Below are 24760 nucleotides of genomic sequence, written 5' to 3' on the forward strand. Positions count from 1 at the left end.
CGTTTGGCCAGACGATGTGCAACGCTTGCACATGACAGCTTGGTGCACGACCCACTGCCTCTTCCCTGGTGACAATGCACGTGTTGGCAATAAACTTCCCGTTCATAATCCAACGCAGCCATTTGATGTGGTTAATCAGCTGACTAACCTTTTCCATTTCTAGTTTTTCAGAGTCTCTGGCGGGTGCTGCACAAGCTCCTGTTTCCCTTTCCCCCACCTCACAAACAGCAGGGAATAATCTGGTGTAAATAGACAGGTAGTGTCAGAAATGCAACAAAGAAGAAAAGAGAGATGCTGCACACAGTCCGAAGCAAACACCATCTCACTGCCTTTCCAGTATATACTCATGCTTTCGTGCTACTGTAATGGTGCCTTGAAAATGGACCTTAATTTCATAATGATATATGGCAATAGTTCTTTCCTGACAAGCAACCATGACTGCGGTTGGTAAGCATCTATTTGAAAATGGAAAAGCTAAATAGTCCTTACAGTAATTAAGTCTCAAAGGGTTTTCTCTTCCTACTGCAACTCCAGAAGAGAATCAGCTTCAAAACACATCTTAAATATTTCAACCGTGTATTGGTAAGGGTATTTCTCAGTAAGGGCTGAGGATTCAGAATATGGGGATATCGATTACATCCTATTTTAGCTTTCCACAGGAGGTTTCCAAGGAGGTGGCTAAATAGAACTGAATAGACAACCACATTTGTGCTGAATAGCTAGAAAGCAAAGGAAACCCATTATGCGGTTTTTAAAAACTTTTGTGAATTGTGGAAAAGATGTGTAATGTTTCTGCTGAAAAAATGCCATCATAACTATCTATATGTTCTTTATTTCGCTCCAAGAATTTTCAACAATGAATGTCTTTCATATAAATAAATAAATAAATGGCAGCATCACTGTCATGAAATACATTTATAAATGAGCTTACTACTACACAGCTGCTCTGAACACCATGTATTACATGTAAATAATTAACTTTCCAGTTCTGACAGGTGGGGTTATAAAAATGATTAAGATAAATAATGTTGGTTTGAGGGGTTTGGGGGTTTTTGTCTTTTTTTGGAGAGAATCACACTAAACTATTCCACAGACACCTTTGGGCTTGCACAACATATGGCCCCATATGTGTTCACTTTTCAGAATTACTTCCAGACACAGAAAGGAACAGATGTGGAGTGGCCATTGCCTTGGGAGTTTGACCTGCAACATAGGCACCTCACTCTTGTTATCCTTCACTTTCTACTGATCATGCATCAGTACCCTTTACCTCTTTTCTTTTCTTACACATGCCTATTCATGTCAGAACTGATTCTTTTTGGTAATTACACTCATCTTTAGATTCCCTTCAAGATTAGAAAAACATTTGCTTTACTTCTGCTTTTCAGTTCGCTGCCTGCTTTGGATAAAGCTGGGTATGGAAGTATTAAAATACCAGGGGAAAGCCTGCTGTCACAAAGAGTTGGATCCAAAGTCCTTTGAAGGCATTCATAAACAGTGGTTCCCAATTATTGCTTTTGGGCTTTGGATCCACCCATGGCTTTCTACTCCAACAAGAAGCATAAGTATTAAAAAGTTTTCAAAAGATTCATCTGATGGGATTACCAGTTTGATTTCCTGAATAATGCTCTCTGAAGATTCAGATAGGCATGTCACCACTTGAAAGCTCTCCCTATCACCTCAGGCCAGAATTAAAGCTGCTCTGCAGTCACGGTGCTCGAGGTTTCACAAACAGTAGATAATTTCAGCTTACAACCGAGCTGCTCCTTGGTCTCCCTCAGCTGAGAAAGGATACACTATCTTTATTCTAACACCAGAACCATCTGCTGCTTTTGAAAACATAGTCTTCATTATTGGAATGATTTGAATTCTGGTGCAATATTACTGGAACAGTCTTGGCATTATTTTGTGCTGCAAAGAAGGTTCTTGGACAATTGCTCATTTGTTATTACCATCTCCTCTTTCTAAACCAATGTGTTTCTTCCCAGTAGTCAGTTTATATGTGAAAGGTATCATCTTAATGGAGGTCCTAAATTTTCTATCCACAGTCATGGGCAGCAGTGACAGTTTATCTCATAGAAAGACCACCTATAGCAGATAGACACACACACACACATATATATGTATAAAATGTGCAACTAACTGTTTACACACCTAGTTTCTTTTCCACAAAGTTTAGGCCCCGTAAGATATTTGGCTCTAAAAACTTGAATTGCCTTTGGAATATTGGATAGAGGACTAGAGGGTTCAGTAGACAATTCTTTAACATTTGGTTCTGAATCTGAAATCCTATTACCGTCTGAGGAACATTTTGATTTTGTTGGTCAAAACCTGCACACCTTCACTCATGGCTCAGTCTGCTGAATTCAAGTATGGTGCCCTACAATGATGCATTCTGTATCACATTCTCTTTTAAAACTAAACCCTAGGAAATGCTGCACTAAGTCTGCATGACATGCAGGAATATCTTGCAGTGAACTACGTAGAATATTAAGTAATGGCACAGAATTTTCAAACTTTAATCCAAGTGCTTTGCTGACCTGATGCAATCAAGGAACTACTTCTTCCAGCTCTAGCTGAACACCGTACTTGGACTTTGTTGGTTTATCTTCCTTCTTTGGGAAGTCCTTTTCTCTGAGAATAGGCAGAGTAACCACAGCCATTGATGGGGCAGAGCAAGAAGCCAGGATCTCCGAGTAGTCCTCTGAGCAATACCAAATGTGTATATGCTATAGATTCCCCCAGTCAGTTATCACCTGGGACTTGGAATAAGTCAGAATGCAAAATACAATTATAGTTTGATTGAAAAGATTACTTAGATGTTCTGCATTTCCTGATTCTTTCTGGAAAGAAATGTGACAGCCTGGGACAGATTCTAGTTCTGCTTTCGCACTTGGGAGGCAAACCTCAGGTCTCTGCACAGACAGACACACAGCCACAGGCACACAAGGGCTATTCAGCTCTTCAAGGAGGTCAGCTCTTCAAATAGCTGCTCTCATCGTCTCCAAAAGAAAGATGGGAACTAGATGGGAGCAGCCTACAGGCTGGAACCAACCAAGGGCTACTAGGTGGAATATCCTCTAGTGGTTGTCATCTAGTCTTTAAAATTTTGCTTTAGTGTCAGTGATTAAAAATTAGGCCTATAAATCTCATACAATACCCAAAATAGGCAGCACATATTATTAGACATCATAGATTCACATAAAAAGTAGATTTTTTTTTATGCTACTGGGAGATTCATCAGGCTCTAAATATAAGCATGAAAGAGTTTCCAAAATATTTTCATTTTAAATGGCAAGAGGCTTTGATCAGTCTGCTGTTTTGATTAATAATTTCCACAATTAATAATAATTTCCACAAAAGAACAAAAGACTGTCTCAACAAGCTGCACTGCAGTCTTGTCCTTTGATAAGGCAGGGAAAAATGGACAAAACTTTGCATAATGAGCAACAGTATCTTAAAAATTAATAGCTACAGAGGAACAATTAAGTTGTGTTTGGCTGGAGCCGTCTGTTTGCCACCTTCCTGCAACCATCCTTATATCCCCATCACTCAAAGAATACCATGAGAAAAGGATGTATTTTTAATGCCTCCAAGCAATCATGGCTCCCTTGGTAAAGCACAGGTTAAGTTCAGCATCACAGACGTCACATTATTTTTTCCCACGATATAAACATTTTTTTCCTATGAAATACTATTCTTAGCATCCTCAGTATTTCTTTCTTTGGACACAATAAAAGACCTTGTACAATCAGCAGCATCAAATAGGGTTTCTTTCTCCTCCACTGTCAGCAGCATTGCTAATTTGCTTGTTGAGTTATTCCTTTGCTTGAAATTACTTTAGAAAATCTTTACTTGTCCTTTTAACCAATAGCACAGAAAATAAATGTCATCCAACCTCAACTGTTGCCTCAAAGAAATATAGAGCAAACAACTAGTTGTTAGCTAATAACATTGGGGAGTGATACATCAAAGGAGTGGAATTTACACCAATGCCTTGTCTTGATTACAGCGCTCGAGTTTAATTCAGCGTGCCACTATTTCCTGCTGGCTGTTCTTCTTCATCAGTAACAAACCCTCCTTAGAAGCTGTTGATACTGAACACATGGACCCAATTAAATCGGTAATGAAGTTTACTTATTTGCAGTTTCAGCCCTGATGTGGTCTCTGATTCATTCACCAAAAGGTTTCCATTTACCAAAGGAGACTTTTTCATTTGTGGTGGAACCCCTGAAGTTCAGCCAGTTACTGGCATCTATCGTAAAGTGGACAAATAAGGCACTGAACTCTCATTTGGTGGAGACCCCCATTTTGCATTTTCAGGCACCTAGAAAAAACTATAACCATGCTAGTTATAAAGCTTTGACCTGTTCTAGTCAGTCTCGAGTCATGGGTTAGGATAAGAACATTTTTTAAATACTACTATGCATATAATATCTTATATTAAGTTTGCATATACAGAGAGAAAGTGTAATACATATAATGCTGACCAAAGGTATACCAAACAAAACACCTGAAAACATAAACTAACAAAATACAAAGCAACTAAATAATCTGATCACTTTATTCCTCCGCAGTTCAAGGTCATGATAACGAAATGCACGTGATCTCTTCACAGCTCATATTCTGCCAGAAAATGTTTATTATTATCACCATCACAGTTTGTTGGGTTATCCTTTTACCTTTGAGGCAGATTGTCGTTCCAATGTAGTTGGCTGAGATAGAGTTAATTTTTGTCATAGTAGCTGGTATGGGGCTGTGGTTTGGATTTGTGCTGGAAACAGTGTTGATAACACAAGGATGTCTTAGTTACTGCTGAGCAGTGCTTACACAGAGCCAAGGGCTTTTCTGCTCCTCACACCACCCTGACAGCAAGTAGGTTGGGGTGGGCAAGAATTTCGGAGGGGACACAGCTGAAACAGCTGACCCCAACTGACCAAAGGGATATTCCATACTGTATGACATAGTGCTCAGCGATAAAAACTGGAGGAAAAGTTTGCCAGGGCTGCCACTGTTGGCTGGGCATCAGTCAGCTGGTGGTGAGCAACTGTGGTTTGGGTTTTTTTTGCATTACTTATTTTTCTTTGGGATTTAGGGGGTGGGAGTTTTTTGTTTAGTTTTTATTATTAAACTGCCTTTATCTCAACCCATGAGTTTTCTCATTTTTATCCTTCCAAATCTTTTCCCCATGCCGTTGCGGGGGAGTGAGGGAATGGCTGTGTGGTGCCGAGCTGCCGGCCGGGGTTAAACCACAACAACTGCTCACACAGCAAATAACTAGGTTTTGTTGTTGCGGTTGCTGTAGCATCTTGCCGTGAACCAGAACTTCACTGCACTCATAAACACCTTAAAAATGGGAAGTCAGCTTTCATATTGCTCTTTAAGGAGAGGGGCAATGATGGAAATAGATAGATGAGGGATCACAAGGAGGTAAAACCGGTTGATGTCAATATTATTGGAAGTGGTATTGGCAAATAGGCTATGCTTTTGGAGGCAGACACTTAACTGAGGCAGCAAAAGCCCTGCTGTTTGAAAACTCAGGGCTGATGCAAATGGCAGCAGTCTTTCTGACATGTCCTGGACTCAACAGCACACACGGTGCTCAGATGAGGAGCTGTGTTCTCCAAGCACACTTGCAGATTACTAGCACCCTATTCCCTCTCTTAGGAATCACCCCTCCACCCTGCCCCCAAAAGTAACAAATATCAAAGCACATGAAGAAACTCAGAGAAAGCTTTGGAGGATAAAAAAACAATTATTGAGGCTCTGACTAAAGCTTCTATCTGATTGAAAGACAACTGTACATATTTCATCCAAATAGTGACAGGAGACAACGAGGAGCTGAAGAGAGATATAATACATACAGGTTTTTCGTAGTTTGACCTCAGGTTTCAGAAGAAAAGAAGGGATAAAGTTAGATTCTAGCATTTATCCAGAGCCTCAAGGAAAGGAAAGTATGGATTAGAGCAAAAGTCATAAATATACCTCTCCAGGGAAGCCTTTACCAAAAGGGAATCTGAAGAGGAGCAAAAGCACATTACAGGAATAATTAATGAGGACAATGTATTTCAGGTTACATATACTCTTCTTACCTCTTGAAAGGGTGGTGACAGGCTTTATACCATATCAGCTTCTGGGATACCTACAACTGGAGCAGGCAAAGAAGGCAGCAAAATAAGCTTTATCAGGAGGTGGCAAGAAATCAAAGTACCAGCAGCAAGCTCCAGGAAGGAGGCAGAGCATTTAATTTCTAACAATGCCTTGCTGGTAATTGCAACAAGCTGATCCCACTTCTGTCTGGGATGCAGCTGAGATGTCACTGGCCTGCATTGCACACCGTTGAAAAGGGAAAGCTCTAAGTGCATGGTTTATGATTATTTGCACTCAAGAGGGTGCATCCAAGGTGGTGATAATTGCCCATAACCTTGAGGATATGCAAGAGCTTTAACAGTGGTGATGTAGAAGGAAGTTGCTTAATGAATAAGCAGCTGAAGGCTGAAAGAGAATTTGATTATTTCTTTTTTACCACTTAGAGGTTTGATATTGCAGAGTGCTACTACACTGCAGTAGCTTCTATGGTCTGAGCTGCCTGGAGGCAGTGTAACTATCTTTAACTCACAGCCAAAAACAAGAGCACCTGTCTGCTTACAAATTAATTCAGCAATGGTAAAACACCACCCAATACAAAAAAAAGTTTACTAAGAACATCCAATGAAATGACCCTTTCCTTTAGATTTTTCTCTCTGTTCCTTCACACATTCATGTATTTTTGTCTCTCAACTCCTGAGAACAAGCTCCTTCTTTCCTGTGCTTCTGTGTTTTGTAGAACATCCAACTGATGGTAAGTAAACACAAATAAGAAGAGAACCTTTCAGTTCAGGTTGGAAGCTGCTATGAGAGAACTGGTGGATTTCATTATTTCTACACCATTTATGTAGCCCCTCAGCCTCTGAAGAAGCATCCTTTACCAATAGCCTGGCACAAAGTGTAAACTAGTTATAAGTTGTTTTTCCCATTATCATAACTATCTTCTTTGCTTTCCTGAATAAGATGTTGCATTCTGGGGCCTGAGAGGGTTTTTCCAGCTATTTTTATGCTGGGTGGAAAAAAGCTCTGTCTTTGTTTGCTTGCTTTTGTCACTGTTATTTTATATGGTTGTACTGAATGCTTTTGCCAGTGATTTGGGATGGCAGTCTGTGGGGTGTCGGCAATGGATAGTCCTTACTGGCCTGTGCACTCTTAATCTTTCATCTATGTGCCAAGTACAGAACGCAAGAAGAGTAAGCTGGAAATGCTATTGGTCTCCAGCATGGGAATGCCTGTCTTTGCCGCAGGCAGCTTGCAAAACCATATTTGTTTATAAGTTTATACTTGCCTTGTTCTTTTTCTTTCCCCTTTTCTTCCATGTTCCATTAAAAAAGGAAGCTACAACAGCCATCCAACCCACGCGTGCTCCCCAGTTAAGCCTCTCAGCTTTTATGTTTCCTACCGTTGACACCAAAGACAGGATTTTGGTAGCTGCCTAACGGCATCACATATGCCTTAGAGAGTCCTGCCCTTGTGGTATACCCCAGCACCACATCAGAAAGGCATCTTTCTGTAGATCTTGTGTCGTATGTGCCAACCCCATGCAGATGTGCCTCAGATACTGCAGAGCACTTAAAATCGCTATATGTTTAAGAACCTAAATCTCTTTCCAAAAATAAACCTTTCTAATATGCAGAGGGGGGGAACAAGAGGAAAGAAAAGCATGCAAAAATGTTGAAAACCAAAGTAAACTGAGCTGGCTCTATCCTCCTTGGAAATATAGCCTATCCTGAACAGACATTTTGAACAAAAGTTACTTCAAATAGCTTTCATAAAATCCTGTTATGAGGTCCTAGAGAATTCTCTCCAAAGCAGAAATAGGTGTCCTGTCTTCACAGGCACGATTTGGAGATCTCTGAGAAGTAGAAGATATTTAATGAAGTTAATTTTGCAAAGAGGTGTCACCACATTCTTTCTTTTCAGCCAAGGAAGGGAAGAGAGCCAAGAGGCTGGAGTTTGCCGTGCCTCAAGGTGATGGCATCCCGCCAGCTCCTCCTTGCACGCCTATCCATGCCAGAAGTGCTTAAGTGCAAATGGCACATAAACCAGAAACACCTGTCATTATTGTGCTGGGGGGGTGTGTGGATAATTACGTGAAACTTTGCGAAAAAAAGCGTGCTTCCCTGCCCAGAGAACGTAATGAAAAGTTTTACTGTGTTGAGCAGTATGGCTGGAGCGGTTCTGCTGGCTTTATCGACGCTTGGCCGGAGAGGCACCCAGAGGGGCATTGCTCAGCCCTCCCTGGAAGGCACTGGCACACCTGGACCTCCCTGCCTCTTCCCAGCTGCCTTTTCCCACCCACCTCACCCCCGTTCACCCTTGTGCGTCAGTCACAGAAGATGGCTACGCTGCAAGGAGGCTCGCCTAAAAACTTTTCCTTTCATTTCAGGAGTAGTAAATCTGTCACTTAGATTGTATGTACAGATTTTTCAGCAATAAGTCACCACCTTATCTTCTGTCTTCATCAGCAAGCAGTAAAACTCTGCCGAGACCCTGACAGCAGTTTTGCAAAGGGCATTCATGCTCTGATTTTGTGCCAGCATGGCATGAAGCCAACCCAGCAGATACATACTGCTCTGCAAGCAAGCAACAACTCGGGCTCTACAGCTCTGTGGTCCATGTTATATTACAGGACCTCAGTATGTGTGTCAAGGAACTGCTCTTATGATCTGGGGGCACCTGCCTCTCGATGAGGCAGTCTTTGAGTTCAATATAGCAAGAGGACATTTTCTTACGGCTCTCTGCATGGCTGTGAGTCTGGAGTGCACCTCTGTGGCATAGGAGAAGACCTCATTTCCCCTACTCCCACCCCCGGTCAGGTTCAACGACACAGCGTTCTTTTCACTGGCAGCTGATACAGGAACAGTGTCTGGGGACAGCTGCCGAGGTAACTAGGATAAACTTTCCTTCCACAAACCTGAAAGTAACTGGTACTTGGGAGTGAAAAATCCCAATCTGCAGAACATTGAAGTAAAAGTTCTAGTGGTGGCACTGAAAACACAGTATGTCAGAAGACAAACAAAGGTGCTGGAGAAGGAGAGGAGCACGTTTTTATGCTAGAGAAAAGCTGTTTAGCTGCGGGACCTGTCAAGTCAGAACTAGTTGCTTATAGTTAAGGAGGACTAAGATTCATAAGAAAGTGCATGAACTGAAGAGGAAGGGTATTGTACAGCACAGAAGATGCTGATCTGGGCCCCAAGAAGATCTTTCGGTGATAAGTAAGAGTGAGAGAAGTTCATGTTTGTCTAGATCAGTTACTGAAGTACAGCCAGACTTCCCGTGATGTCCTGCAAACTTGATCTATAGATGATGTATGCTCTACTTATTATGCATCTCTGCAGATGTAACCAGCGAAACCAGGCTCTCGTCTGGCTGGGATTCAGTATGTGTGTGTCTGGGCTATAAAAGAGTATGACAGGACTGTAGGAGTTTCATCGTTCATCAAACGAGCCTAGAAAAGTTGTGCACTCCACAGGCGTCCTTTGGAAATCTTAGCCCACGGCAAAGCCTAGTCGATCAGATTCAGAGATCATCTTTGTGCCAGACTGCCAAGCAGCATCTGGAGCTGCAGTAGCTACAACTACCCTTCCTACCTGCTCTCTGGCCATATCACAACTTGTCATCAACGTATCACACAGAGAGCAAAGGACACTTGCTGTCATCCCATCTGCTCCATTGGGTGCATGTTGCCCTGCCTTCAGGCTGTACATACAGGCTCACGAGCGGCAGGGCTGGCGAAACTGGTCTTAAAAAGTGATTTCAGGGCCATGCTTACCAGACCATATAGACCTCTCCAAGCTATTTTAGATTTCCCGAGCCCCGTGCCCACTACTCGTTAGTGGGGTGCAGTTTGGGTTGTGACTCGGACTCTCAGCAACCTGGAAACCAGTAGGACGTTCCACCTTTGAAAAGTAACCTAAGAGTTCAGATGAAAGAGCAGTGGCCAGGGACTACTTACTGCTTGGAGTGGACTGTTGGGAAATGACAGAATTGCTGCCAAGGATTGGTCTCTGGTAAATTTTGAAATTTAAACAGTTTCACATGCTGTGCTACATTTTCATTAATAAGGATGTTTATTGCAATCTTCCCACAATTTTTTAGAGTGGACCAAAATATGCAGCAGCAGGGGGTCATTTGTTGGGCTGATAGATTTTTAAAGTTGGTTAAAGTAAAATGTCCACTTTTTAGAGCCAATTTTTCATGTCCCTGCAGTAAAGAAGAGGATGTGCTTGGCCATAATGAATGTAATATAATAGTAGATTAAGTTTTTTTGTTAGTCTTAAAAATATTTTGTTACTCTTAAAATTCTGCCTAGCTTTCTAGCTCCTAGATTAAATAAATCCGGTTTGCCATGCCTCATGCCAGCCCATAAAGTGCCCCTGAGTCCTGGCCCAACACAAATGCCAATAAAAGGGACTGCTAACTCCCTACAAAGGCCCATCCACACATTTTATTCACAGAGTTGTTCTCAGCTCCATGAATGAAGATAGCTGTACAGGAGTATATGCATTTTTATATACACTTTATATATGAAACCAGTCCCTCTTTTTCCAGAATTTCTTTTAAATTAGAGAGTGAACCAATTGGAGATGCTGATGCTTTTGCTTTCATTCCTGTTGCTGCAGAATGCTTTCCCAAGTCACGAGGAATTGAATTATGCTTTAGAAATATCCTTAAAGTTATTTAATCTCACATAGTAGCTCCTTAGTTTTGATCAGAGTTCCAAATAAAAGTATCTCATCCTGAAATATCTTAGGGCTGCATCTCAGTCTTCATTTGGAGATAATGGGCCAGCTGTTCACACATAGGTTGGTCCTACAGGCTTTCTGTAAGATCAGTTTTCATTTAAATTGGCATATAGAGGTCTGAATCAGATCCATTTCTTTCAGCAAGTTCATATAAATTGCAAGGGACTTCAGGCACTAGCAGGTTCAGGGCTCAGATATTTAAAAGTTGCTCAGTATCAGTATGAGTTTTACGCAGGCAAACTTTCTGCCCAAATCAACTGGATGATGAAGAAACATGTGGAGTAATAATCACTGGAGTTTCGATAATTGTTTTTCTAAGAGGAACCGTATACAAATACGTATCCAAGAATCATACCTAGGCAATCATCTAGGGCCTGACAAAATCCATCACTGGGAAAACTATTTAGCACTCGATACCAATGTAAAACAAACAAAAGGATGCAGATTTCCACACATGGTACAGCTGAATAGTGAAACTCACTTCTAAAGGATGTTTCGAGAGCCACAGTTATAAGTGGGTTTCGGGAACGGACAAGACAAATTGATGGTTGTGTTGGCAGCTGTTAAACAGGATGGGCAGCCCCCCAGTCTCTGAGTCCCAGGGGCAGGATAGGGCCAACGCTGACAAAGCTCTTTGCTCTTCAGTGCTTTCCTTCATCATCCACCAGTGCCTGCTGCTGGGGGTGGGAAGAAGAGCTAGACAGAGGTTTAGTCTGACCCTCTCCAACTGCTGTTTTGTGGATGGGGAGAGGAAAGGGGAGCGTAGGCTAGGAGCATCCTGTAAAGAGCTGGGGCTTTCTCCCCTTGTCCGGCATCATGCTGGGGACATCCCGAGTCCTGTCCTGTGTGTCTCTCTACCAGAAAGAGAATAGGGATGATATTTCCTCACCTCACACAGGTAAGATGGCAGTAAATCCTGTTAGTAGCTCTGGTGTGCTCACGTACAGGTGCAGTGAGGACTATATAGCCATCCACAGTGCACAGTGACAGCAAAATACAACCTGTTTGTGGGTATCTGAGAATCAACCAAACCCCAAGGAAAAAGGCCAAAAGCCTATGCACTGAACTGCAAAAATGTCAGAAAATGTTTAGGGGGTCCACAAATCAAAGGCGGCCAAGAAAGCAACAGAACAGTGCTTTCCTTTTCCATCACCACCTCCACACTACCTAATAAAAATGAGAGGTAAATAAACCAAGTAACATTCGCTCATTGTCTAAAAGCTTAAGAAAGTTATCTCCTTCCTGACCCCATAAATGCATATCATAATCACTGTAATTACATAAATCTATTTGTTCAGTCACAGTGAAAAGTACAGTAATTTCTTATGGGCCAGCATCTTGAAAATATCACAGCATAAAAAGCCTTATTTAAAATTATTTCACTTTGAAAAACCAGTTCCATGACTTGAGTTACCTAATAAAAAAGATTACAAATATCCAGGGATGATTAAGCAAGTAACTTAGAGTTTAGGTGAGTTTTACCTTTCATTGTTCACACAAGTAGAATTGATGGCAGTGGGAATTTTACTCTTGGAGAGACTCAGTTACCATCAGTAAAAATTCCATCTATACTCTGTACAGAAGTCAGAGCAAGTAAAAAGAGATTTTATTTCTCTTATACTACAGTATATTGAGAATTTGTAGGAGGAAAGATAGACAAGGAATCAAAATCTGGAAATAAGTATTATTATCAAATCTAAACATCATGGGTGAAATTTGAAGTTATGCTTACAATGGAATCCAACAAGCAACCACAAGAACAAGTTCCTTTAGGAGAAGGTTTTCAGATAACTTCACTCTTTCAAGATTGAGGGCTTTTTTGAAGAGAAGCCTATGAAGGACTGCTTCAGCATTTTTTATTTATAAGCATGAGGTAATAAAATTAGAAAAGATGAGAGATCAACCTAAAAATAACATTTGCAGTAAGTGAAGTGTTCATTTTCCATGTAGTTCCAAGTTCCAGAATCAGGCAGAGGAAGAAACTGAATGTTCATTTCCCAGGCTGATGCTTCAACCACTTGGGCTTCATTAGTAATTGTGGACTGTGACTTTCTCTGATCAAAAATCCCATTCTGGAACCAAGCAGATTCCCCAATACAACTCTTGTCAAGGCCTGGAAGAAATATTTGTTTCAATGGGGGAAAGCGGGGAGAAACTGTCTAGCTACACAATATGCCCTAACAGCAATGGCTTGATACACACTGTATCAGTTCTAAATGTTGATCATGAGGAAATGGAGTTGATATATTTCTTCTGGTTAAGAATTCAGTAAATGGGGATTTACAGTATTTACAATCACTGAATAATTCAGACTGGAAGGAACGTCTGGAGGTCAGCTAGTTCAGCTTCCCTGCACAAAGCAAGGTCAGCTTCAAAGCTAGATCAGCTAGCTTAGGTCTAGTAAAGTTCTGAAAATCCCCCAAGGATGTAGTTTTCATAGTATCTCTGGGGAAGATGTTCTACCACTTACCCGCTCTCACTTCAGAATTTTCCTTGTTGCAAATAGTGATCATTGCCTTTTGTCCTTTCATTATGAACCTCCAGGAAAAGTCTGGCTTCCTCTTAACCCACCCATTGGGCAGTTAGAGACAACAATTAGATGTCACTTAGCCTGCACTTCTCCAAGTTAAACAAACCAGACCCCTCAGCCCCTCTTCATTCCTTGTATGCTCCAGCCCCCTAACCATCTTGGTGGCCCTCCACTGGATACGGGCAGTTGCTAATATCTCTCTTGTTACTGGGGAGACGAAAACTGGACACAGTACTGCAGATATGGACTCACAAGGGCTGAGTGGAGTGGACTAATCACTCTTCTGGACCAACTAGCTGTCGCTCACTACTGCAGTCCAGGATGTGAAGAGCCTTTGTCACTACAAGGGCATCCTGTGGACTGCTCTTCAATATCTTGTCCACCAGCACCCACCAGGTCTTCTTTCTACAAATTTCCTCCCTAGTAGCCAGTTCCCAGCCTGGGATCATTCCCTCCCAGGTGCAGGACTTTGCATTTCTCTTTGTTACATTTTTTGAGATACTTGTCAGCTTGCATATCAAGGTCCCTCAGTGGCAGTCCTTCCCTTCAGTGAGTCAGCAACTTCAGATAAGAATTAATTGATATTACTGTATGAAATCCACTTGAATAATTACCATTCATTCCTAAAAATAATTCACACAATGCATTGAGGCTTAGCAGTATTCTGTGAAGATATGTACGTGTCTAGGATTAAAGCTCCTTTTTTTAGAAAAATTCACAATTTCTTACTGTTCCCTCATTGTTCAAATTAATGAGTAAAAAGTAATAACTTTCTTCTGCTCTGGTCTGTTAGCTCAGGAATAACAATAGGGCCAAGTGAAGTCTTTCCACTCATTAGATTTCCATTGTCAGATATTTGCCAAGTGTTCAGCCACAGTTTTTTGGCTTGTGTTTATAGCACCCGAGACTCCCAGGTGGTCTCTCCCTCCAATTACCCACCAGGCTGGGATTAGTTTCTGTGACAAGCTGGAGGTGTCTTCAGTTTGGCATAGCCACAGGCAAAATGCACTAATACAAAACATTCTATTTCAACAGTATGTTAAGCAATACATGTTTCCCAACTTCCTTCTTGGACTGCCAAATAATTTCTGGAATAGGAAATTTATTAGAATTTGGGTTTAGTTTTGTCAAGACCCTCAAAGTTTTATCTCTATCAGACACTGCAACTGTGATCTTCATTGGAATATTCTATTTATAGTCTCAAAAAATCCTATAAAACAACAGAACAAGAATAAAAATTGCTCTCAGTTTCCACCGTGATGCTACTTTCATCCTTAGTAATATTCTGCAGCTTCCTTTTCTTTCTGTACCACTTACAGCAGTTTTCCAAATTTCTTTCAAAATGGTATGTAGTGGCAGAAGAGAGACAAGTTGCAAAAATACATCCAAGTTAGTTTAGGGAGGAGAAAATATGGGTCAGAAGGATGAAGGAGAAAGAGTGAAGGTGTAAGTCTTTACTCATGTGCATATGGACCATGACAGAGACAGGAGCTGCTGCTGCTGGCACCATCACTGATAATATCTACCATCTGCACAATGGCAGGACCCAAATGAGAAAATTTGGGAAGCTCTGACCTAGAAAACAAAGACACCAGAAAGCTTGCGTAAGTTGTAGTGTGGTCATAATAGCTGTCATAAAGGCTGATCAGAGAACAAGACCTGGACTGTAAATAAAGTACACAACATTACCATTATATGAGTTCCACAGTCTGGAACAGAGCCACCTACTTCTCAAGCAACCTTAGCAAATTGAATAATAAACTCTAAACCACGGCTATTTTATAATAAGAAAATTCAAAGAAATAATAATCTTTCACAAAGGACTAATGATGAACTGCTTGCATTGTGCAGATTATTCCCAGTCTGCCAAGAAATCAGCAGTATTGGAATTCCCAGTTTAAATCCATTTTACTAGTAGAATTTCAGGAACCTGTAGGGGTCTGTAACCAGGAGACTCCACCCTGAAATCATGCTGAAGGACTCACAGATACCAGTTTTTGATTTGTTAGGATGGCCTCTTTGGAGGTTGCTGTTGGCTCATCACAATGAACCACTACAGGTCCAAGATTCCTCTACATGCTGGTGTTACAACCGTTGTGGGCAAGGAACTGAGGTAGGAGACTGCTTTCTATTTCTCACTTCTCTTAAGAAAAATTCAACAAGGGACTATTACTTTTAGTTTACTACTGACTTAGACGAAGTTCATCTTCCTCTTACTTCCTTGCTTTGGCTCCTAGACGACAAAAAAATTCATAAACTACTAATTTTATTCTCACTGGAACTGAGATTAACGAAAGGCTCTCTTCCTATATTTAAGATTGAACTGTAATGCCAAGATTCCTTTTTTTATACCCTTGGTAAAGCCCAGTACTTCCTCATGGTATGTTTGCAAAGCTACATCTTTGTTCACAATGCATTATTTTTTCCAACAAAATGGGGTGGTATATTGTAAGCAAGAAGAAGAAAACTCCTAACTATGTGTTTTTGACTCTTGACTTGACTTCTTCTCTGTTTCCTCTGGGATGACAGGGATTCACAGATAGAAGACACAGTCTTTCTCAAGTTGAGCGGTGAGGTTGACACCCTTGAGGGACGGGATGCCATCCAGAGGGACCTGGACAAGCTTGAGAAGTGGGGCCATGTGAACCTCACGAGGTTCAATGTGGTCAAGTGCAAGGTCCTGCACCTGGGTGAGGGCAACCCCCAGTAACAATACAGGCTGGGGGATGAAGAGACAGAGAGCAGCCCTGTGGAGAAGGACTCAGGGGTACTGGTGAATAAAAAGCTGGACATGAGCAGACAATGTGTGCTCGCAGCCCAGAAAGCCAACTGTATCCTGGGCTGCATCAAAAGAAGCGTGACCAGCAGGTCAAGGGAAGTGATTCTCCCCCTCTACTCCACTCTTGTAAGACCCCACCTGCAGTACTGCGTCCAGATCTGGGGTCCTCAGCACAGGATAGACATGGACATGTTGGATCAGGTCCAGAGGAGGGCCACGAAGATGATCAGAGGGATGGAACACCTCTCCTATGAGGAAAGGCTGAGAGAGTTGGGGTTTTTCAGCCTGGAGAAGAGAAGGTTCCAACCTGATCTAGTTGAAGACATCCCTGCTCACTGCAGGGGGGTTGGACTAGATGACCTTTAAAGGTCCCTTCTAGCCCAAAACACTCTGATTCTATATCGGCTTTTCCCATGTTGGAATCTAAAACTGAGCTGGTCTCTTCTGAGGTATCTGACAAGAGACAGTCAAACACTAGTGGAAAAGATTTCTGAAAGGCTTTAGTCAAGCTGTACACACAATAGTGGAAGAGGAAGGTCTAAAGCAGGGAGAGTTAGAACACTAGGAGACAGGAAGCTTTAGAATACAGTGGTGTGTGGGATTAAGAAGAATAAAGTAAAGTTCTGTTGCAGAAACACAGTCGCTTCTTACCTGCTTCAAAACTTTCTTCAGATTAATTTAAAACACTTCTAAAAATCTCTAGTGACAATACTCTGTCTACCCAAAAAGCAACTACTCGTTGGTACATTCCTAACTTGCAAAATAAAACAAAAGAGAACTTTCACAACTGCACTAGTACTGCTTATCCCATAAAGGGAAGGAGAGTTTTACTCTCTGGGCATCACTAATAAGAAGGCTGTGCAGATCTTGGGCTAAAAATTGCAACCAGAGCCTCAGTCTATTTGTCACAGTTCCTTAATTGAGACAGAGGTCAGACTCCAGGCTCTGCACCATTTGTCTTTCTTAGAAGTTCTGCAGAAGTCAGGTCATCAGACATTCCTGGATTGGCTTCTGCATATCTTGGTGGTTGCAGACAGCCAATTACATCTATCCAGGTAGTTATGCTATAAAAGGAACACGATGGCCCAGTTCCTAGTTTGAGCTCTCTCCAAGCAGCTTCTTCCTTTCTTAACCTCTTGGTAAGGGACATTTTTTTCCAAGAGGTTTATAAGAGCCTGTATTTTACATCCTATTAATCCTTGAAACAGGACTATTTTCTGAACTAGATTTCCTTGAAAAACATCTCGTGGTTTTCCCAGGGCAGGGGTCTAACATGACACAGACAAAAGAAAGCAAACACACTGCTCAGGCCTTGATCCCCCACTTATGTACATACTTAATTTCACATGCAAAAATATTCCCATTGATTTAGGACTCTTCACAAGCAGAATATGCAGTTCTTACGTATCCATAAAACTGAGGTTCATACACTATCACACATACCCAAACATTTGGTATTAGTATTGGGGAAATATTGAAGTAAAGACCTGGAGATTCGAGTATAAAAAGAGAAAGAAATCATTATAATTTATAGTGTGGGAGCCATTTCTAGGCTCAAGAAGAATCACAAAGTAATGGTTTTCTGGCTATCAGAAAACTGCTAATTGACACACAGGCTTTATGCTTTGCCAGGTCACCTCTTCAACAACATTGGCTAATGCAAAACATTTTGGAATTTCTCATTCCCTAAATTACTCCAATCTAAACATATCAGTGATTAACTTTATATCTGCATTCCAAATGGCATAGTCCTCCAATTCTTTAGTAAGCTTTCTCTTTGCAAAGGAACTATTATTTGCTTTTATTGCAGTGTGACATTACTTTTGGTTTAGAACTGAATGCCATTTAAGCATTTAAAAATTAACCTGCTCTTTAGAACAAGAGGACTAAAAGTTTTGGAAACTCTCAGTCCCTTTGTCTGACTCCAGTAAACAACATAGACCATAACACTCCAAAAAATTCCAACCACTTGATCAGCTTGAAACAGCTGTCAGTTTCCTGGCAAAAAAGTCATTGAAATATAGGCATTTAATAAAACTTGCATAATGAGAACAATTAAAATTCTACTACTATGTCAGAGTTCTCTCAGAACAGCCATGCCTTATTTTTGCCTCTGCAGGAATAACACAATTCATTACTTCACGGCCCACTTTTCACTGCAAAGTGCAAGTTGTTTAATGCTGTTGACCACATCAGGCTCCCCCCCCGCCATCCAATCTGTATTACTGGCCAACACATATAAATGAGGCAGCCCAGGTCATGCCTCCTGCTCATTCAAAATAAAGAATACCAGGCATGAAGTCTTCTTCCCTGCTTGTACTGAGCAGCAGAACCAGAGTAAAAAAAGAGTCCTTTTTTTCCTACATGTACATTTCTTGCAAATGAGCTTCTAATGCCAGGAGAATGGATTCATATATAAATGTGACACATAAAGGAGTACATCCTTGATCAAGTAATGTTTGAGGTGAAAAAGCATGAATCTACTGAATATAGCTTAACATAACTATAGTAACAACATAACTAAGCTAATAAAAACTAAAATATAGGCTTGTTTCTCTAATGATACTTCCATCTGTAATAGCAAAAAAAGTGTAAGAAATAAATTAATGGATTTTGTTACATTGCTTGAAACTTCTAGATTCTTTCACAGCCAGTTGTTGCACTTGACTAAATTGCCAATGAGGTTCACTGGGAAATTGGATTTAATGTCACTGCTTCAGAATCCACCAGATGAGGCAAATCACTAGGCACTACACCAATAGTCTTTACTCTCAACTTCTTGATATTTGCCAGCATTTCCAAGAAAATATACCCATCTATCTTTCTTTTTAGAACACCCTCTGTGAAATGTGGTGACAAAGCAGTGAAGAAATAGTAACAACAGACTTTTCAGCCGTCTTAGAGCAGAATGTTTACTAATCCTGAATCATTTTTAGCTACTCTAAGGTAAGTGGCTTCATTCCTAGCTAAAGAGAACTATAGAAATGAAACAGGAAGGTCAAAATCAGCGTGTGAATTACAGCCAAGTCCAAATTAAAAAAAGGATTCCATTCTTCTTGGCGGTTATCAGTGGAAAGCGTTGTTCATTCCAGCTGTGCCTTCTTGAGTGTTGAAAAGGAACGATGATTTCTGGTGAGCAGCACAGTTTATTCATCTGAAGGCTTCTTGCCTAACAGCATCAGATCACAGAATCACAGAGATGTTTCTGAAAAGAACCACTGCAGGTCTCGAAATCCCACTCAGAGAGGAACAATTGCCAGTGCTAGATAAGGTCTGCCACAGCTTTATCTAGCCAAATCTTGAAAACCTCCAAGAATGGAGACTCCATCAGCTCTCTCGGTGACCTATTCCTGTGCTTCTCTACCCTCCTGGCAAAAAAGATTTTCCTATTGTCTCATATCATCTGCCACCATGGTAAAGAGTTAAGCTCCATAACCTTTGCAACTCCCATTCAAGTATTTGTAGGCTGCTGCCAGAATATCCCTTAGCTTCCTCTTCGCCACACTGAATAAGCCCAGCTTCCTCAACCCTTCTGGAAAGGTCATCTGTTCAAAATCCCTGTCCATTGAAGTAGGCCTCCATTGGATTATTCCCTTTTTCAACATCCACTTGAAGAGGGGGCTTAACATGGGTTGCATCATTCCACAGGTGGTCTCAGCAGTGCCATGAAGAGGGGTATAATAAATTCCCTCAATCTGCTGGCCACACCCTCCTAAGGTATACAGTAGCCCGTTATGCACTTTTCCATGTTCATAATGGCAGAGTCCTTTTGGCTCATATTCAAGCAGCTTTGCAGAAAAATCCCTGGTGTCCTTGCAGAAAAGAAACTAAACATGAGTCAGTAGCGTGCACGTGCAGTCAACCAGCTTTTGGGCTGTATTTAAAAAAGAGTTTAGCCAACAGTCAAGGGAAGTGACTCTTCCCTCTTTCCAGCTCTTGTGAGGCCACATGTTCTCTGTCCAATTTGGGGCTCACTCCAGCACAAGAAAGATATTGGCCTCTGGGCTCACTCCAGTATGAGAGTCACCAAGGTAGTCAGGGAGCTGAAGCACAGGATGGTCAAGGAGAGACTGAGGGAGTTGGGTTTGGTCAGTGTGGAGAAAAAAGGCTGTGGGAAATATTATTGCTGCCTACAACAATGTACTGGTGTAGAGAGGACAGAGCCACTCTTCTCAGAAGCACAGAAAGGACAATAGGCAGCAAACACAAGCTGGAACACAAAAAATTCCAACTCGATATAAGAAAAAATTCCCAACATGAGGGTAGATAAGCACTATATCAGGTTGAGGTTGTGGAATCTCCATCCCTGGAGATATTCAAAACACAATTAGCAAAGCCTTGAGCAACCTGATGTAATGGCAGAAGGTTCAACAAGACAACTACCAGAGACCTTTTCAACCTACACGAGCCTGTAACTCTGTTTGCCCTCCACTTTATTCCCAAGATTCCTTGCAGCAAGGCTGCTACTCACCCAGCCTGTTCCCAGTTTCCACGTGCAGATATGTACTCTTTTTGTTGAAATTCATGCTGGCCCAATCCTCAGGTTTCTCAAGGTCAATCTGGATAGAAACTGTGTCCTTTGCTGCATCAGCAGCTCCTCCCTAACTTAGTGACACCTGCAAATTTGCTGGACACTGCTTTCTGTTTTATTATGTAGGTCACTGGTAAAAATGCTGAAGAACATCAGCTCCATTATCAGCCCTAGAGTACTTTGTTTGTTATTGGCTGCCAGCTGGGCACAGAGCCATGGAGTGCTATACTTTGGGCCTGGCAGCCCAGCCAATTTTCAACTCACCCAATGGTCTGATCATCCAGCCCATACATTCTTGGCTTCCAGATGAGAGCTCTAGGGTCAGAAACCTTACTAAAGGCACACCACCTCCCCTCATTCTCATAACCAGTCATTTCACTACAGAAAGCAATCAGAATGACTGTTTCTGATTACCTCCTTGTTCTGTTTGAGTTTAGAAATGGGTTCCAAGAGAAGATCATGCACCATGATCTTCACAGGAACTGAGGTGAGCCAGCAGCTGACAGTGTTCCAGAACCTCTTTTCTGCCATTCTTGAATATGACTGTAATGTTTGCTTTTTCCATTCATCACAATTTTTCACAGACAATACACAGGAGCCTTGCAATCACAGCAGCCAGCAAGCCAACTACAGCAGCCAATTTTTTCAGCACCTTTGGGTCAGTCTCAGGAATATGAATAAGTCCAGCTGAAGTAGTTTCCAACTTGTTCACCCAGTGCTGGCTCTTCCCCAAACTGTTCTGGTACTTGCAGGGATCAGGGAGAAGGCTCTGCTTGTGATAAGCAAGGTGAAAAAGGCCCCGAGTACTTCAGCCTTTTCCACATAATCCATGCTGTGTTGTCTTTCATACATCAGCAGCCCCACATCTTCCCTCTACAACCCATCCTTATTGCTCAATTTAATGAAGTTATTTTCAGCTTCACCTGGGTTTTATCTTCCTTAATTTTGTCCCTAAGTACCTGAGTGATCCTTTTCTATTCTTCCTTTGTTGCCTGTCTCTGCTTCCGCTTCAAACATGTTCACTGTTTGTATTTTAGTTCATCAAGAAGCTCCCTTTCCATCAAGCTGGCCTTGTGCTGAAACCTCCGGTTTTCCCACACAAAGGGATGGCTTGTTCCTGATCCCTCAGTGAGTTCACTTTGAGGGAGTCATCCAGCTCTGTTGGGCACCCTGCCCCTGCACGGCTGCTTCCCAGAGGATTTCGCTTAGCAATTCCTTAAATAACCAAGTCTGTTCTCTGAAAGTCTAGAGCCCTGTCTCTGCAGTTTTATTTCCAGCCTTCCTCCAGATCCTGAATTCCATTGCCTTGTGCTCCCTACAGCCTAAGATGCCACCAGTCACCACATTTTTCATCAGTCCTTCTCAGTCCGTGAGCAGCAAGTCCCACAGAGCAACACCCCTGGCCAGCCTCTCCAACATTTGCACTGGAAATGTGTCACCCCCACAGCTCAACTTTGGGTTGTTTGCGTGAAGCCACATCGCCCTTACAGCAGTTGCCTGGACAGTTGAGGCCACCCATAATGATACGTGCCTGCAGGTGGGATGTTTTCAGTAGTTGTTTGAAGAAGGCCTCTTCCTCTATTTCCTATCAGTCAGGACATCTGCAGCAGACTCCCAAGACACCCTCAGTGTTACTTCCCCCTCTGAAGTTGATGCAGAAACTCCCAATAGGAGTGTCTCTAGTTTTGCCCTGTAGAGCTCTGTGAAGTCAAGAACATCCTTAAAATAAAAGATTATTCAGTCCCTATCTTCCCTAAATATCACTCCTCAATGGCTTGTTTGCTCCATGGATTCCCTTCCCAGCACTTTCTCTGTCCCATGTGAATAACCCCTAATGGAAACTGGCCTTTCCCTACTTTTGCTCTCCACAAAATTCCTGGTTCATCAGGAGGGGCCACTAGAGGCACTGATGCACCAAGGGCAGTAAATCATGCCAGATGTTGCTCACTTGTCTGCTCATTGGCAGCGCTGCCCATTAGATTGACTCTGATATTCTGGTGAGACATAAATAAATTGCTTGGTGCTTTTTTTCTGAGTCTCTCACCAATGTATCTCATTGCTTGCCATATCCTAGCATATTAGCAGTATTCACTCTAGTGATACATCAGGCAATATGGACTAAGGAGAACACTAAAAATATCCTCGGGCAAATCAGTCCCTAAGAGTCCAAACAGGAAACAGAACTGGAAGAACCAATTTGCACAAAATATACAAATTTCAATGAAGGCATATAAAAGTAGTAATCAGTGAATAGCTTATGAACAATTATTCTCAGGAGCAAACGGGATTTTTAAAGTGTACCAAAACATCTGATATTTGCATATAGTTGTGTATTGATCTAAGCTGTAGAGGTACACTAAGACATTCAGCTTGGAATCTTAAAGGTAAATTTGTACTCTTCACCCTTGAATCCATAACATGACTTCAGGGCTTGCACAGTTCTTTGTGCTACAATTTTAAGATTCATGCAAGCAACAGCTGAAGTGCCATGCCAAGATCTTAAGTCTTTGTTCTATTACATTCTACTAGATTAGGCTGGAGTAACATTCACTTTATCTATAACTTTTCTTTTTTTTAGCTGCTGCAGCTCTCTCAACTGCCAGATTCTTTGCATTTGCATTAAGAATTATTCATAATAATACTAAGCATTTGTATGAGCATCCATATATTGAGTATATTACAGACAGTAACTACTTTTATTTGCAGCAACTAATGTAATGTTGCTTTCAGTTTGGCTTAAAATATTTATCTTTTCCTCCTGTGATCATATTATCCATTACAACTGCTGAGAAAACAAGTTCTACAGTAAAAATTGTAAGTCATATTAAAATGCACTGGTTTCCTAAATGTAATGTAAAACATTTGGACTTCATTTTCTTCCAGACACATTAAGTTTTTATGACTTCATTTTTGAAAGATTGTCCTGTGTTCCATCATTCATATTTGTTTCTGCCCTGGCACATTATCCATTTACCAATAAATTTATTATAAGTTGGAGTTTGGAATCCTTGTATTTTGTCATTTTTAAAATTCTTTTCTGAGTTCACCTAGAAATTCACATTAATGTCTCAGTCAAATAAGCGATTATCTGAAAGTCAACCCAAAGATAAATGCTCAAGTGTAAGCAGAATGCACTATTCAACTCTTCTTTGGTGCTCAAAAAGAGTACAGTAACAGCAGAGCTGTATCGAGACATCCATTTTTCTTTTATTTAATTCCATGTTTCAAAAACAGTATTATGACTTCAACAAGAAAATTACTATTTTCATCAGCCATTCTTTTTAGAAAATTAGGTCCCATTCAATCCTATACAAAATATTTTTAGATTTACATAAAGTCACTATTTTATGCACAAAAATGTTTGCAGAAAACTAAATGATAGCTTCCACCATATGAAAAACCACCTTTTAGTTTCTCATACAATAAAAGGCATTCTGCTTTTTAAGAGGTGGCTGAAGGCAACTTCTATTAGAAGCAGTGGCATTTACCACCACTATGAACTTCATCACACAGCTGTAATTCTCAGTATGCTTTGATACTCTTGACCACGTGTGGTTTACAGTTAACCTCCAGCTTCTAGAGTTAAGGTTACTGTCAGAACAGTGTCAGAAAGCTTTGTTCTCAAAGGCCAAAAACGGTCTTTGTGTGAGCTGATTCCAAAGAGAGACCTGCTCCTGTATCTGCCACCAGCACTCCTTGCGACTCTGGGCAAGTCATGTTCCTCACTTGTATTTTCTGGATAATAATTATCTTTTGTCTGCCCGCTTCCACTGCATCATCTTTATGGCAGAGACCATCTCTTCCATGATGTAAGAGCTGCACCCAGGGCATGAAGCAGAGCTTGCTGACATCCAGCCAGGCAGGAATTTGACAGAATAAATACAACTCTTCTTTCTTTCAGACTCATGTCGAATACAAGGTCCAAATTGCAAAACTTCAAAAAACTGTATCAATGGGTAAATTTAAGCCATATCAAATCAGATATTTTCCAGCTCCTGACCCTGAACCTTTTCTTAAAACTTGAACTCTGCAAACCAAATTATTTTTAGCTTCAAAACCCTTGGCTAATTTATTTTCATTTTGCT

General features: G+C 41.3%; 1 long non-coding RNA gene across 1 annotated transcript in view; it reads right to left on the reverse strand.

Annotated features, from left to right (window-relative positions):
- The window catches only part of LOC142039665 (uncharacterized), a 48620-nt gene that overhangs the window by 11859 nt on the left and 12001 nt on the right, over window positions 1–24760 (reverse strand). Inside the window, exon 2 of the long non-coding RNA XR_012653010.1 lies at window positions 6093–6148. This is a non-coding gene — a long non-coding RNA (uncharacterized LOC142039665). The remainder of the gene's footprint in view (window positions 1–6092; window positions 6149–24760) is intronic.

Source organism: Buteo buteo, chromosome 15 (assembly GCF_964188355.1).
Source record: "Buteo buteo chromosome 15, bButBut1.hap1.1, whole genome shotgun sequence".
NCBI lineage: Eukaryota > Metazoa > Chordata > Aves > Accipitriformes > Accipitridae > Buteo > Buteo buteo.